This window comes from Narcine bancroftii, chromosome 12 (genome assembly GCF_036971445.1).
Source record: "Narcine bancroftii isolate sNarBan1 chromosome 12, sNarBan1.hap1, whole genome shotgun sequence".
NCBI lineage: Eukaryota > Metazoa > Chordata > Chondrichthyes > Torpediniformes > Narcinidae > Narcine > Narcine bancroftii.
Window position 1 is genome coordinate 42,014,763 of NC_091480.1, and position 16,976 is coordinate 42,031,738.

The window sequence follows — 16,976 nt, forward strand, 5'->3', positions numbered from 1 at the left end:
TTTCAAAGTTCAATTTATTGCCACATCCACAAGATACACAACAATCTTTTGTTTGTCTGTGCTGTGAAGGCAATCAAAGTGTTCCCAAGTGAACGTGTGCCATTATTAAAACAAGAGAATCTCTTCAGATCCATCTCATCACTTTGTTATAAAAAACAATTACAGCAGGCTAACATTAAGTTTCTGTTCAGAAAGAGATAATAAATACAGAAGATAGATAATCAATATTCACAATTACCATACTGCAAGGAAAGTAACAGTGTCACAAAGGTGCAGTCTGGCCTTTATTGTGGTGCAGGTATATTTATTATTAAGGTGCTAAGGTGAGGCTCAAGAGCCTGATGGGAACAAACTGTTTGTGAACTTAGAAATGCTGGACTTCAGGCTACTGGGGAGGCAAGTGAGAGGACTGATGTGCAGCTGACAGCTGGGGGTGGCTCAGAGAATTCCCGATGAAGGGTGTCCAGTTTAGCAGCCAAGTCCTGATCTAATTCACCAGGGAGGTGGCAATGGAATTTCTTCCACGGGGGATACAGGACAGTCTTGAACCAACACATGTCCTAACCCTTTACTGTGTCCAGGCACACTGTAGGGGTTTAATCTTGAGCCAACAATGAGAAGCTGGAGGAAGTGACTGGGTCAAGCAGCAAGCCCGGGCTGAAAGGCTGCTATCCAAAATGTTGACTGGCCAATTCTACACATGGATACAGCTGCCCTGCTGAGCCACTTCGGCTTCTCACTGCTGTTGCCTGCCCTGGGTAAGAGAAGCCAACAGGGGTGATGTCACTCCAGTGATGACATCACATGCTGAAGATGTTCACCTAAAACTCTTCAGGTAAGACAGCCACTTTTTCTGCAGCACTTTGACAATATCAGAAGGAGATGGAGTTGCAGAGTCATTGAGTCACACAGCATGGAAACAGACACTTCAGCTCATCAAGTCCAAACTCACCTACTTACTCTATTCCACACTAATCCCATTTGATTCCATCTTTCCATTAACTCTCCCCAGGCTCTACCATTCCCTACAAACTGGGAGGAATTTACAGTGGCCATATAACTCACCAATCTGCCCTTCCTTGAGTCACGAAAGGAAATCAGAGCATCCGGAGGTTGCTTCTCACTGTTGGCTCAAGATTAAACCCCTACAGTGTGCCTGGACACAGTAAAGGGTTAGGACGTGTGTTGGTTCAAGACTGTCCTGTGTCCCCTGTGGGAGAAATTCCATTGCCACCTCCCTGGTTTCTATACTGGACACCCTTCCTCAGGAATTCTCTGAGCCACCCCCAGCTGTCAGCTGCACATCAGTCCTCTCACTTGCCTCCCCTGTAGCCTGAAGTCCACCGAATATGTAATCTCCTCAGAGAGAGTTCCAGAGCTCAAGATTCAGCTATGAGGTGACCATTGACAACAGAGGCAGTGAAAGTGATGAGGCATTGCTGATGGAGTCAGCTTTCGAGTGCATTTGAGCCTGGAAGCAGGTTTGATGAATGCTGGTTGGTTGAGGTTTGCTGGTTGCCACGGTGCACGATTCCCTCCGCTGGTCACCCTTGCTAATTTTGGGGGCACAATATCTCTCCTGGTCACCTGTGCCCCATTTCCTCAACATCCACCTCCTTTGTAACATTGTGCCCACCTGAATTCTCCTTGGCTTTCCTCTGGACACCCACCAATAGAATATTCCAGGCAAGAAATTCCCTCCTTCAGTTTCTGTGAATATCATTGAAAAAAGTGACTGCTGAATTTTATTGGACACTTTAGCTAAATGTTCCAGGCTCCAAACTTCATAATGTGGAGTAAAAGTGACGCGCACACGCACACACACACGCACACACACACACGCGCACACACACACACACACGCACACACACACGCACACGCACACATGCGCACACAGACACACGCACGCGCACACACACGCGCACACGCACGCACACACACACACAGAGACAAACACACACGCACGCACACACACGCACACACGTGCACACACACACACACATATAGAGAGGCAAACACACACACACGCACGCGCACACACACACACAGACAAACACACACACACAGACAAACACACACGCGCACGCACACACACACACACACACACATAGAGAGACAAACACACACACACACACGCACACACACATAGAGAGACAAACACACACGCACGCACACACACATAGAGAGACAAACACACATGCACACACACACACACACACACATAGAGAGACAAACACACACACACACACACACACACATAGATAGACAAACACACACGCGCACACATAAAGACAAACACACACACACACACATACACACACATACACACATACACAGGCACATATAGAGACACACACACACATACACACACACACACATACACAGGCACATATAGAGACACACACACATGCACTCACATATACACACACACGTACACAGCCACATATAGAGACACACACACACACGTACACAGCCACATATAGAGACAAACACACACACACACACACACACACGCGCGTACACAGCCACATATAGAGACAAACACATATAGGGAGAGAGAGAGAGAGACACACACACACACACCACATACATAAACACACACACCCACACATAGAGACCGACAGACAGACAGACACCTGTCTTCGACTGACAGTTACTGTTGAGCAGATATGAGCAAATCCCATGAGTCATAGTGTCACAGACACAGAAGGAGGCTCCTCAGCCCACATGGACAATCATGTACTGAGCACAATTATCCCAGTTACCCCACTCCCATCTCATTTAATGAAGTGCAGAGCAACAGTGAACCCACTCTGGTATAGTTCCCCTTGGGGAACCGAGAAACTCACCTGAAAAACAAGTTTAATAAAATGAGTTGAATCACACTTGACTTTATTTGCTTGATAACATGATCATCTTCAATCGCATCAGAAACACAGAGGTGTAAACATAGTTGTTAAATTACTGTTTGAAGTAACAGCTTCACTGAAGCAATTTGTATCTGGCTATTTCTGCTGTAATGTTGTTGAAGGCTGGACTTCGACCGACAGGTACATGAAAGAGCAGAAACGATAACCATATTTGAAAGGTCCATGAGCAGTCAGGTGACAGGGTCAACAGGAAAGCCCCTCTCTTCCACTCTTCCAACCCTTGGCTTGGCCTGGACTTGAGGCTCAGGACACAGTGGGATGGATTTGCTCCATTTTCCCTCACATGGTGGCCCAAGGAATAGGTGTGGTGCTGCCTCATTGCAGAGCAGCGTGAAGGCTTTGCCTTTGTTTTTGCAGGAGAGGTAATTGTCGAGTGGTTAAGGCTGCTTGTTGAGGCGGAGCAGGTTGATGTAGAATGATTTCCCTGCTCTGATGTGATTCGTATCTCGGATTCACTTACAAGCTTTATTATGCCCTGTAGCTGCTTTTCCATGGCCCCTGTTATTTCAAATTTCCACGGAATCAAAGCCTTTCAGCAATGCTAAATTATTTAATAATTCAGTGGAGCAGAGCAATGAGCTGTGACAGAGAAATGTGGTAGTCAGTTGTGGCAGAGCAGAAGAGTGAGGAGGAGGAGTGAATCGAAGACAATGCCTGCAGCATGGGACTCAGTGTACCCGTGAGCAGGGATGTTCATGCCTGGGTTCATCTCGGGCCGAGCTGGAGACCCTGATGATGTGAGTGGAGTGTCCCCATCAGCACCAGCATGCAGGTACAGCCCTGAAGACCACTCTGTCTGCAGGGTCCTCCCCAAGACCCCAGCTGCCCTGGTCTTTCTCTCTCTCTCACCCACTGAGGACATGTGGGTTGAATGGCTGATTGCCCCTCAAGTGTGGTCGAGTTTGGAAGGGCATGATGGGAATGAGGGGAGAATGGGGTTAGTGTGGGGTTGGTATAACTGGATGCATGATGTTCAGTGTGGGCAGGGCACCCTTGTGCATAGATGATTGTGGAAGGGGAATGCTGGAAACATTCAGAATGGATGAAGAGCGTCAAGTCACTTGAAACCACACACATTGCTAAGAAAGAGAAAGGCCCACTACATGAGGCCCCAGAACGACGTGCTAGTGAGACACCGACTCTCACAATGTCAGCAACGACCAGGTGAATCGCTGGATGACTACATCCTTGAACTATAGACATTGACAAGAAAGTGCCACTACAATGCGTCTCAGCCCGGGTGAGGAAAGAGGAACAAGTCAGAGATATACTTGTGGCTGGAGTGATTTCAAGGTACGTGAGGCAGCAACTGTTGAAGTTGTGAAGAGGGACCTTGCCAGGATAGCTCGGTGATTTGTTCTGAACATGCACTTACTGGCATTGTATGTGAGGTTCAGGGATTTGGCTGATGAGAAATTTCTGGAGATTGGCGTCGTGGTCCCTGCAGATCATGCCCGCAAATGGTGACATTATCAAGATAAGGGAAGGTCACCCTTAGCCCATACTTGTCTACCATGTCATCCAACTGCCTCTAGAAGACTGAGGCCCTCATTCATAATACCAAAAGGGACTCTCAGGAACTGATAAAGCCATCCATCTGCCTTGAATGCTGTCCTCGGAACGAATTGGTAATTGGTGATATGCAGCTTTCAGGTCGATGGTCAAATAGACCCGGTACCGTGCAATTTCTTTCACCATGTCCGCGATTCAGGGGAGGGGGTGTGTGTTCAGGAGTGTGTCCTCTATCGAGGATATCAGGGAGATGACCGGGTCATGCCAGGTCTGCGCTGATTGCAAACTGCACTTCTACCGCCCCAACAAAGCACACCTGATAAAGGCTTCCTGGCTCTTCGAACAACTCCATTGATTTCAAGGGGCCCCTCCCCTCCACCAACAGAAACGTGTACTTTCATAGCGTTATCGATAAGTGCTCGCATTTTCCATTCGCCATCCCCTACCCAGACACCTCCACCACCACAGTCATCAGGGCTCTGCACTCCATTTTCACCATGTTCGGTTACCCCAGTTATATTCATAGCAACTGGGGCTCATGGCTTATGAGTGAAGAGCTACACTAGTACCTGCTCACAAGAGGCATCGCCTCAAGCTGGACGACCAGCTACAACCCCCAGGGGAAAGGACAAGTTGAAAAGGAGAACACAACAGTCTGGAAGGCTGTAAAATTGGCCATCCAGTCTAAGGGCCTTCCAGACTCGTGTTAGCAAGAGGTTCTGCTCACTGCGCTCCATTCCATAAGGTCGCTTCTCTGCACCATTTGCATTCCCGAGGAAATCCATGGTGGGGATCATTCTTCCAGCATGGCTAACGACATCAGGACAAGGCACATGAGGAGAAGCAAAATGGACCTGCTGGTCAAGAGAGTGTACCTACTGTACGCAAACCTGGTGACTTCTTATGTGGCATACCTGGACGGCAGGGAGGACACGATCTCGATCAGAGATCTGGCACCTTCAGGAACTAAGGTCTCGATGCTCACAATAGCCTGGAACCTCAAACGACATGGTTCCAACGGAGCTAACATCTGATCCGGGACCCCTGAATCCCCCTTCGAGTCCCACTATCCAAGAACCACAGGAGACACAGGAAATTCTGGAAGGGTAAAGTCCACCAGTACTAAGGCACTCGACCAGAATAACCAGGACCCCTGACAAACTCAACTTGTAAATAACTGTAAACATTCATGTTGTTGAACGTGGTCTCTGTTTTCACCCCTAGATTCTTTTCAGAAGGAACGGGTGAATGCAGTGAACTGGAATTCACTGTCTGTGTGTAGATTAGACGGACGACCCCTCCTCTTGGCTCCAGCCCCATCGGTCCTGATATAAACCCTGTTTTCCTGCCTTACCTCCAATTTACCTGAAGTCATCTGTAGATACCGGCCATTAATTGTAAGCTAATAAAAGTGCGTTTGTCCTCCACACAAGTCTCTGAGTACCATCGATCACGTTACACATAGAACATAGAACACTACAGCACAGTAAGGCCTTTCAGCCCTCATATTCCTTAAAAAAGTACTAAACCCTGTCTACCCTGTAACGCTCTATCTTTATTCCACCCTTGTGCCTGTCTCAGACTCTCTTAAATACCCCTAAAATTTCAGCCTCTCTGTCACCCCTGGCAAGGCATTCCAGGCACCCACAACGCTGCATTAAAAAAAAGCACTCCTGATGTCTCTCCTATACCTCCCTCCTTTCACTTTGTACATATGTCCTCTGATGTTTGCTATTCCTGCCCTGCGAAACAGGTGCTGCTTGTTCACCCTATCTATGCCTCTCATAATCTTGTAGACCTCTATAAAGTCACCTCTCATTCTTCTACGCTACAAATAGAAACATCCTAGCTCTGCTAACCTTGCCTCATTAGACTTATTTTCCAATCCAGGTAATATCCTGGTAAATCTCCTCTGCACCATCTCCATCTCCATAGCTTCCACATCCTTCCTATCATGAGGTGACCAGAAATGAACACAATACTCTAAGTGTAGAGCTGCAACACGACCTCTCTGCTCTTGCACTCAATCCCCCATTTATGAAATCCAGTATCCCATAGGACTTCTTATCTATCCTATCAACCTGTGTGGCAACCTTGAGGATTTGGACCCCAAGGACCCTCTGTCATCCACACACTTAAGTAACCAACTATTAACCCTGTAGTCAGTCTTCTGGTTTGTCCTGCCACTTCGCTGCCCATCTCTGCATCCTATATCCTCTTATAATCTCTGACTATCTTCAGCTCCATCCACAACTCCTCCAACCTTCGTATCATCCACAAACTTACTGACCCATCCATCCGCCTCTTCATCCAGGTCATTTATAAAAATCACAAACAGCAAGGGTCCCAAAACAGATCCCTGTGGCACTCCACTAGTCACCGACCTCCAGGCAGAATACGTTCCTTCCACTACTACTCTCTGCTTTCTATCTGAAAGCCAATTTTTTTATCCACACAGCCAAGGTTCCACTGACTTTCTGAACAAATCTCTTATGGGGGACCTTTTCAAATGCCTTTCTAAAATCCATATAATCCGCATCTGCCACCCTACCCTCATCAATTTCTTTTGTTACCTCTTCAAAATCTCAATTAGATTCATGAGGTACAACCTTCCCTTCAAAAGCCACACTGACTATCCTTGAGTTGACTATAGATTTCTTAACCAGATTCCCAATATCCTTTGAAAACCAAGATTCCTTATGCCTGTTAATTTTGCCTTTAATCCTGAAATGAACATACAAACACTGTATTCTCAAAATTTCATCTTTGAAGGCTGACTGGCCCTTACCAGGAAACAACCTGGCCTAATCCATGCTTTCTACATGCAGGTTAAGTGAAAGTCAAGTTTATTGACATGTGATTGCACAAGTACAACCCAACGAAACAGCATTCTCTGGTCCATGATTCAAGCATGCAGTCACACAACCAGACATCACATACATAAGGGTTGTAAAGAGAGCTTTTGGAATAGTGGGCTTCATAAATCAAAGAATTGAGTCCAGGAGTTGGGATGTTATGGTAATGTTGTATAAGACATTGGTTTTGAGTTTTTTGTGCATATTTGGTCACCAAACTACAGGAAAGATATCAATAAGATAGAAAGAGTGCAGAGAAGATTTACTCGGATGTTGCTCAGACTTCAGGAACTGATAACAGGGAAAGGTTAAACAGGTTAGGACTTTATTCCCTGGAGTGTAGAGGTATTTAAAATGATGAGGGAGATAGACAGAGTAAATGTAGATAGGCTTTTTCTACTGAGGGTAAGTGAGATACAAAACATAGGTTAAGGGTGAAAGGGGAAAGGTTTAGGGGGAACGTCTTCAGAGAGTGGTCGGGGTGTGGAATGAGCTGCCGGCTGAAGTGGTGAATATGGGCTCAATTTTAACATTAAAGAAGAATGGATGGGAAAGGTATGGAGGGCTATGGAATGGGTGCAGGTCAGTGGGACTAGGCAAAAAATAGTTTGGCATAGACTGGAGGGGCCGAGGTTGCCTGTTTCTGTGCTGTAATATTTCTATGGTTCTATGGTTCTAAGTATTCATACACAAATAAATTTACAAATATTGTTTCATGAATATGTGAGTCTCAGATGGTTAGTGTGAGCAGTTCCTTTGGTCGTTCAGCATTCTCTCTTACTCATTTTTAGAAAACTTTTATGAACACATTTGACAAACTCTAACCCATCCAGCTCTTCCCAGTCAACATGTGGGAAGTTAAAATCACATACTGTTACAACGTTACATTTCCTGTAGCTCTCTGCGATCTCTCTGAAGATTTGCTCTTCTCATTCTTACTCACTATTGGGTGGTTTATAATTACCACCCCATTAAAATGTGGTCGTACCTTTTCCATTCCTCAGCTTAAAGTTCAAATTTCGTAGTTCAGATTTATTGCCAGAGTAGATACATGACATCACATACAGCCCTGAGATTCTTTTTCCTGGAGAATTTCTACTCATTGGTAGCACAAAAAAACTATACTCAAGAAAAGATGAGACGTGCACAAAGAAAGGAATGTAAACAAATATAATGTTTATTACAGAAAAAATCAGAAATAAATAATGTACAAGGGGAGATAGGCTTGGTGTAGCAGGCAGCACCACACTGTTTCAGTACTAGTGAACCAGGGCAAAGTCCTGCGCTGTCTGCAAGTAGTTTGCATGTTCTCCCTGTGTTTCTGGGAGCTCTGGTTTCCTCCCACCATTTGAAACGTACGGGTGTTGTTAGTTAGTTGGGGGTATTTGGGTGGCATGGGGTTGTGGGCTGAAAGGGCCTGTTACTGTTGTATGTCAAAATCTAAAAATTTAAAATAAATTTAAATTTAATTTAAAATTTAAAAAAATCATCCTTAAATGAGTCTCTGAATGAGTCTGTGGGTGAGGAGTCTGATGGTGGAGGAGTAGCAACTGTTCCTGAACCTGGTGGTGTGAGTCTTGTGGTACCTAGACCTCTTTCTTGATGGCAGCAGCGAGAACAGAGCGTGTGCTGGGCGATGTGGATTCTTAATGATTGCTACTGCTGCTCTCCGACGACAGTGTTCCCTGTAGATGTTCTCGATAGTGGGGAGAGTTTTGCCTGTGTCCTAGGCTGAGTCCTTTAATTTTAGAAGGGCTTTACACTCAGAGGTATTGGTGCCCCAAGTTAGGCCATAATGCAACCAGTCAATACAATTTCCACCACACATCTGTAGAAGTTTGTCAGGGTTTCTGGTGTCATACCAAACCTCGGCAAACTCCTGAAGAAGCGAAGGTGCTGAGGTGCTTTCTTTACAATGCCATTTGTGTGTTGGGTCCAGGAAAGATCCTCCAAGATAGTGACTCCAAGGAATTTAAATTTTCTCACCCTCTCCATATTTGACCCCCTGCCCTCCACTGATTACTGGATCATACACCTCTTGTTTTCTCTTCCTAAAATTCACAATCAGCTCCTTGGTGTGGGTAACATTGAATGCGAGGTTGTTGTTAGTACATTGTTCAGCCAAGTTTTCATTCACCCTCCTACATGCTGACTCATCGCCCTTTTTTATACAATCTATTGCTGTAGTATTGTCAGCAAAAATATAGCCTCAGTAGATGAGCCCTCAAGTCTCTCTTGTCTGAGCACAGCTGTGATATTTTCCCTGATTAGCAACGGCCCATTCTGTCACCTTTCATCCCTCCTATTCCAGTGCATCTTAAACTTTGGAAGCCCTGAACATTGAGCTGCCAGTCCTGCCCCTTTTGCAACCAAGTTTCACCAATGGCCATAACATCATAATTCCATGTACTAATCCACACTCTAAGCTCATCTCTCTTTCCTTCAATATTCCTTGCATTGAAATAGATGCATATAGAAAATTAGTTCCACCGCACACAATCGTTTGCTTTCTGACTTGATATACAGTCTTAATATAAGCATTTTCCTCCTCCACTCCACGATCAGTTCTGGTTCTCGGATCCTCAACCCCCTGTAAATGTAAATTAAACCTCCTGGAGCAGCCCTTCGCAGACCAACATCCGTCTGTCTCCAGTTCAGATGGAGTTTTTTGACTCTCTGGATCAGCACCTGCCCATTGCCCCAACAGCAGCCCCACTTCCACCCCACCACGTGTCTCTGGGGGAGAAGCCGTGAGGTGATTTCATCGTAGTTGGAGTACCCTAGATGGATGTTGCTGCCCTGGATATCAGCACCCTACAACTGGTCTGACCTGCATTTCCCTCGCTGTTGGGTGATTCTGGGCCCATTGCTTAACCCCAGCCAGTACACAGATAGGATGCTTGTCAAAGCCTCTTCCATGGACCTTGCTAGAACAGCACCATTTACACATACTAAGGGCACTTGGTGACCCTGCTGTGGGTTTCTCACTGACTGCACCTCGTGTAAACCAGCCCTGGTTTCGTCAAGCAATGAGACACTGGAATGAAGATGTGTTGCCCCACCTTCCCTCCACAGGATGTTTAGAGTGAGGATCTGCTCCTAGTACAAACCTCTCAGCTGAAGGATTACTTCCTCCAGGAGGGTCACGGGTCCATGGAGAGGCTGGAGGAGAGGGGTGAAACCCTGCAAACAAAATGCGGGTCTGGGAGCAGGGGGACAGACTGCAGAGCTCCGCTGTAATCGCCTGCAGATCATTCTCTCTGTGTTCACTCAAGGGTGAGCACAGAGTGTCCTTTGCCCAGGGTAGGAGAATCAGTAACCAGAGGACATGGGTTGGAGGTGAGGGAGAGGAACATTTAACAGGAACCTGAGGATGCTGGGTGTATGAAATGGGCTGCCAGAGCTGGTGGTTGAGATAGATACCATTGCAATGTGGACATTGCAATGTGGACATGGATAGGACAGGTTTAGAGGGTTATGGGCCAAATGCAATGTGGACATGGATAGGACAGGTTTAGAGGGTTATGGGCCAAATGCAATTATTTTAGTTGGCATGGACAAGTTGGGTCAAAGGACCTTTTCCCATCCAGTGTGACTCAATGATAAATATTGACTCTTTTAATTCAATAAAGAACACATTATAGTTTTTTTTGTTACAAAGTTCCTGTTCGATTGCAGCAAGTATGGATTTTGGTGCATGCACAATGTACAATGTGTATGAGAATAAACCTGTCATTGCCTGGGCCAGCATTTCCTGCCTGTTCCGTACTGCTCTTAAACAACCTGATGGGACCTCGGCATTTGGAGTCTCCACCCAGGTGCTGTGTAGCCACAGTCAGTCAAAGCAATCAGGAAGATTGCTCCCATTTCTGCACATCTGTCCGCAGAAGTGCGATCTACTTAGAACTACAGAGCAGCACAGAAACAGGCCCTTCAGCCCTTCTAGTCTGTGCCAAACAATTTTTCTGCCTATCCCACTGACCTAAACCCGAACCATAGTCCTCCATACCCCTCCCATCCATATACCTGTCCAAATTTTTCTTAAATGTCAAAATTGAGCCTGTATTTACCATTCAGTTGAGAGCTCATTCCACATTCACACCACTGTCTGTATGAAGAAGTTCCTCCTAATTTTCCCTTTTAACTTCCTTAACCCATGTCCAAGAGGTTTGATCTCAACTAAACTCAATGGCAAAAACCTTTATCTCTATCCTTCATCATTTTGTACACCTCTATGAAATCTCTCTTCATTCTTCGACACTCCAGGGAATAAAGTCCTAACCTATTTAATCTTTCCCTGTAAATCTCTTCTGACCTCCAGATGAGTGTGGTTCTGTCCACTCTGGCCCTGTACAGTGACACCGCTACACCTGATCACCAGGTTCCTACTCAATCCAGGAGTGCACAATGCCAGTTTCATCACAGCTGAAAACGATACAGTCCCAGGCACCTGACTTGTCAAGTCTTTGTTCCCAGCGCTGTCAGGTAATCAGAGCTCTGGTGAAGGGGACAAATGAACGGTGTTGGCCAAGTCACCAAGGAACAAGGCTTCGGTTTTGTTGAGATTCACTCTGTCCTGGTTTGAGTGGCTGCAGAATCTGATCAATCCGCAGATCCAGTGATGGTCCGAGCAGAACCAGCAATGTTGACTGTGTACAGCCATCACTCCTGTCATGAAGAGATTGAGAGTGGCACAGAGATTATCTCAGCTGCAGCATTTCCTCAATAGCCCTGAGCAAGTCCCTTTACCTAAAGACTTCAATAATTTAAGTGGATCTGAGGGGTGGGTCTTACCTTCACAGAGCAGTGTGGATAACTTCAGATTTGAATAAAAAGTAACTTGGTTGAAACTGAATGTTTAATACCAAACTACTCCACAGGAGCTAATCATAGACATAGAGTCTAACAGCAATGCAAACAGGCCCTTTATTTCATCTCATTCATTCCAACCAAAGTATGCATCTAAGCTGATCCCATTTGCCTGTGTTTGGTCCTTATCTCTCTAAACCTTTCCCATCTATGGGTTCATGCTGAGAGCAGATGGAAATCAGAGCTGGTTTGTCTCAGTCTGTGTTGATGCTGAGATGATGTGAGCTACTTGACGTCCACCTACAATGTACAGGTGCACTTAAAATCTTGTCTGTTACAGCCAAGCAGGTGAGAAAGGCACACCAATGACAATAATGTAAATTGAATTACCGTAATATGTTATAACAAAAATGTGCTAAAAAATATAAAGGGACAGATCAACAAATATGGAGTGAAACATGGAAATCTAGAGATGGTGAGATTTTTGCCCTTCTTCAGTGTCATGCCTTGAGGAAGGGTTCAGGTCCGAAACATTGGAAACGTATCTTAACCTCCTATGGATGCTGCGAGACTACTGAGTTCAAGTCAAGTTCATTGTCTTTAAATATTTTTTAAAATTTAGACATACACCACGGTAACAGGCCATTTTGGCCCACAAGTACATGCTGCCCAATTTACACCCCATTAACCCACATTCCCAGTAGGTTTTGAATGGAGGGAGGAAACCGGAGCCCCCAAAGGAACCCCACGCAGCACAGGGAGAACATACAATCTCCTGACAGACACCACAGGATTTGAAGCCTGGTCCTGATAGCTAGTGCTTCAAGAGTGTTGTGCGAACCATTACGTTAACCATGGTGTCCCTCACCAACTGTGCTGCCCCGATTGTACAAGTACAACCCAACAAAACAGTGTTCTACTGTCCTTATGTAAAGTACACAGACACACAACCAGATGTAACACACTTACAGGCGAACAATACATAGGCAGGACAAATATTTTATCTATACAAAGTAAGTAAATATTGTTTTGTACATATGAGAGTCTCAGATGGTTAGTGTGACCAATTCCTTTGGTTGTTCAGCGTTCTCACTACCTGTGGGAAGAAGCTGTTCCTCAGCCTGGTGGCGCTGGCTCTGATCCTCCTGTATCTCTTCCCTGATGGGTGCAGCTGAAAGATGCTGTGTGGAGAGAGTGGTGTGGAGACACTCCCTCCCACAATGCTCCAGCATATCTGTGTGTTTTTAGATAAATAAATATTCACAGTTGCAGTAGACCGTGCAGAAAGAGTGACATTTCAAAATTCCAGACAGACCTTTTAGTGGTTCTGGATAGTTTATGGTTTGAGTTAGAGAATATCGGAAGGTTCAAGAGCCTAATCACTGCTCCTCAAATTCTGGTTGCACTTCAGCCAGTGATTGATGCGGATGGGGGCTGGGCATTCAGTGTAGGGTTGGTGTTGGGGTTGGCGAAACTGGCTATTCACAAAACGAGGTGGCGGACAGTCCAGTGGGTGAGAAGAGCTGACTGCCTGCCCATCTTTCGGGGTTACGTCCAGTTCTGAGCAGTGTTGGAGTGGGAACATGTGGTGTCTGAGGGGATGGTGGCCAAGTTCAGGGAATGGTGGACCCCCCAGGGAATCACGTGTGTGTGGTCGATGATGAAAATTGTGTTTTAATTTGATGTGTAAAACTGTAATAGAAGTTGGTCGTAATTGCTGCCTCTCACGGGTTTGTTGCCACATGTTATGATGAGGTTTTGGTTTTAGTTGTAGCTCTATGTGTGTTTTGTATTTGTGATGTTGTAGTTTGAATAAAGTTTGTATGTTTATGAAAATAAGAGCCTGATCACTGTTGGATAAAGGTCAGGTATCAACATGGTTAATGCTGGACCTGAAAGCAGTTCCGTGGTGTAGTTGGTGAATGTTATTGCACACCTATCCAGTAACTCTGTTGAGCCTCATGTCACCACATTCCCTGTCACTAACCCTGCCTCACAACCTGGGAACCACATGAACTGGTGAATAAAGTTATTAACAGCAATATTTTCAGGGTTACTGACAATGACGAGGAGAAACTAAAATAACGTTTAGGGGTGTAGTGGTACACCACTGGCCTACTGTAGGGGGAAACCTCTGTACTTGCAGGAGTGTACCGCCGGCCTACTGCAGGGGGCAACCTCTGCACCTGTAGGAGTGTAAGGTGACAGGACAACACCTGGCCGGCTGTCAATCAGTCAGCCTGAAGGGATCAAGCCCTACCCGGTCGGGTGTCGATCATTCTCCGGGATACAAGCCCGCGCCAGCCTCCCGAGGCCTCACTCAGAGTTACTGCAGCTACAGCCAGCCTGGCTCTGTGGAAGTCTTTGTGAATTAAAGCCTGTTGTACAGTCTTTACCTTGTGTGTGACTGATTCTGGCTAACAGCGCACCCACAAGGGGAGAACTCATTAAACATTCTCCTTCAATGTTCACCTGATAACTTCTCTCCTTCTCAACATTATCAAAAAGTATTTTACTCTCTCAAACAGCAAAAGAAGAGAAATGGTCCAGCTGTTTTAAGCACAGAAAAGCAGTGGGTCCCGTGGGATAGTGGGAGCAGCAGATGGTGTGGAGAGTGGGAGCAACAGATGGTGTGGAGAGTGGTCTAGTGCTGCCATCGTATGGCGAAGATGTTAGAGCCAGATGGCAATCAGAGACGCCTGCTCTCGAATCGAAAGGCAAGGAGTGACTGCGTCTTCTGCCCTGCTCTTGGCTCAAAGAATGTCTTGCAGATTCATAATCCCCTTCCGCACATCTCAAATTGCTTTATTGTCATTGCAAGACTACTAACTGAGTCAAAGGGGTGGGAAGGGGAGTGTAGTGGTTAGCGCAATGCTGTTACATTGCCAGCATTGGGACCAGGTTCGAATGCAGGTGCTGTCTGTAAGGAGATTGTATGATCTCTTTGTGTCCACCTGGGTTTACCCGGAGGGCTCTGGTTTCCTACCACCCTTCAAAAATATGGTGGTTTTTGGGGAGAGGGTTAATGCAGTGTTATTGCGCAGCATGGATTCGTGGGCTGAAAGGACCTGTTATTTAACTAAATTTAAAGTTAAACTGAAAAAATAGAAAAGGATATGAAATAGTTAAAAGCTGAACATCCCTTCAAACCACGTTGTTAGAGGGAAGTGAATGAGACAAGACACCACTGAGTGTTCTCCTTCTGCGAGTGAATGGCAATGTCACCTGGCAGAGACCACACAGTCTCAAATAAGCGTCACATGTGATAAAGAGAGGCTACTGCATTCTATCACCCTGTGCAATGGTGAAGTTTCAATTCATTAAACCTCCTTTCAGAGTGTGACCCTCCTTCAGTACTGGCCCTACCACAGTGTGACACCCCTCAGTACTACCCCTCCCACAGTGTGATCACCCCCACCCCCCCCTCAGTAGTACCTTTTTTTTTGTAAAAATATACTTTATTTCACATCTACATCATTGTATAAATATACTGGAGTCACCAAACAATTAATATACACAAACCGTAAGACAACTATATAGCTATTAAAATATTGCCATCCCTGTCAAGGATGACATACACATCCCACGGTGCCCAGTTCTCCCAAAACCCCTCCATGGCTCCTGTGGACAGCGCATGATATTTTTCCAAAGACACACAGGTGCGAACGTACCCCCGGAAGATGTCCAGTGCTTCATTGCTGGGGGACCCCTGAGCCACGTGCTTCCTTGAGCCACGGATGGACAGTTTGGCCAGGCCCAGGAGCAATGAGATCAGGACGCCTCCCTTCCCTCCTGCCCCTTTCCTCACGGGTGGCCAAAGATAAAGAGGGTAGGGCTAAAATGCAACCAGAATGCGAGGAGTAGCCTCCTCAGAAAGGCAAAGAGGGGCTGCAGCCTCGCACATCCAATGTACATGTGGTACACGGTCTCCTCCTGCCCACAAAAGTAGCACGCAGCTGGGAGATCCGTGTATCGACTCAAAAACTTGTTGCAGGGCTCCGCCTGATGTAATAGCTTCCACACCAGGTCTCCGATGTACAAGGGGAAAATCCCTGCATAGAGCAACCGCCACTGGGGACACTGCTGACTGGCAGGTGGTAACGCCAGGTGCCATGGCGTGTCTGAGCGGTGGACCAGGGCAAGGAAATGAAAGGTGTGGAGCAGCAACCTGTACAAGAACTTCCTCCCGGAATGGTACAGTGGGTGCCGAGGAAAGACGGCTCAGGTTGTACAGGGCAGGATCCCGGGTGAAATGCCGGGGCCTGGGTCCAACAATCAACTCCGGGCTCACAACTGGGTCACCACTCCCTGCTGGTTGGGGGTGGGAGGGTCATCTAGGCCAGAGGCAACCATGTTCAAGCTTTTCAGTCAGGCCTGGAAATAACTGGGCAACCTCTGCAGAGCAACATGGCTGACTCTTGCCAGAGGTAGCCATGTGCCCTGGTTAAGGCAGTAAGTACATGGCTAGCACGTGCCACCTGGGAGGGTGCTCAGCTGACAGGAATCTCTATAGTGTCCTAAGGTGGCGGGTCGCCATCTGTGTACTCACACACACCAGTGACTGTCCACCCTCTGCAATGGACTGACTCAAAACCACCACAGAGACCTAGTGTTTCCTGTTGCCCCAAAAGAAGTCCACCAACTTCCGCTGAATGTTCGTGGCAAAGGCAGCAGGTGGGACCAAGGTGGCCAACCATTACCAGAACATGAAGGCCACCAGCTGATTGATGACCACCACCCTGGCTCAGTAGGAAAGCACCCCAAGGAGGCCAGACCAGCGTTCCAGCCGGGCAATGATTTTAGCTTCCAGATCCTGCCAGTACGCCAGTCTGGTCTCCCCAGTTGGACTCAGGTGGACTCCCAAGTAGAG

At 46.5% G+C, this 16,976-nt stretch overlaps 1 long non-coding RNA gene across 1 annotated transcript in view; it reads right to left on the reverse strand.

Moving 5' to 3' along the window:
- Positions 1-16,976, reverse strand: part of LOC138747210 (uncharacterized) — a 34,654-nt gene that overhangs the window by 492 nt on the left and 17,186 nt on the right. The gene's annotated exons all lie outside the window — the stretch shown is intronic.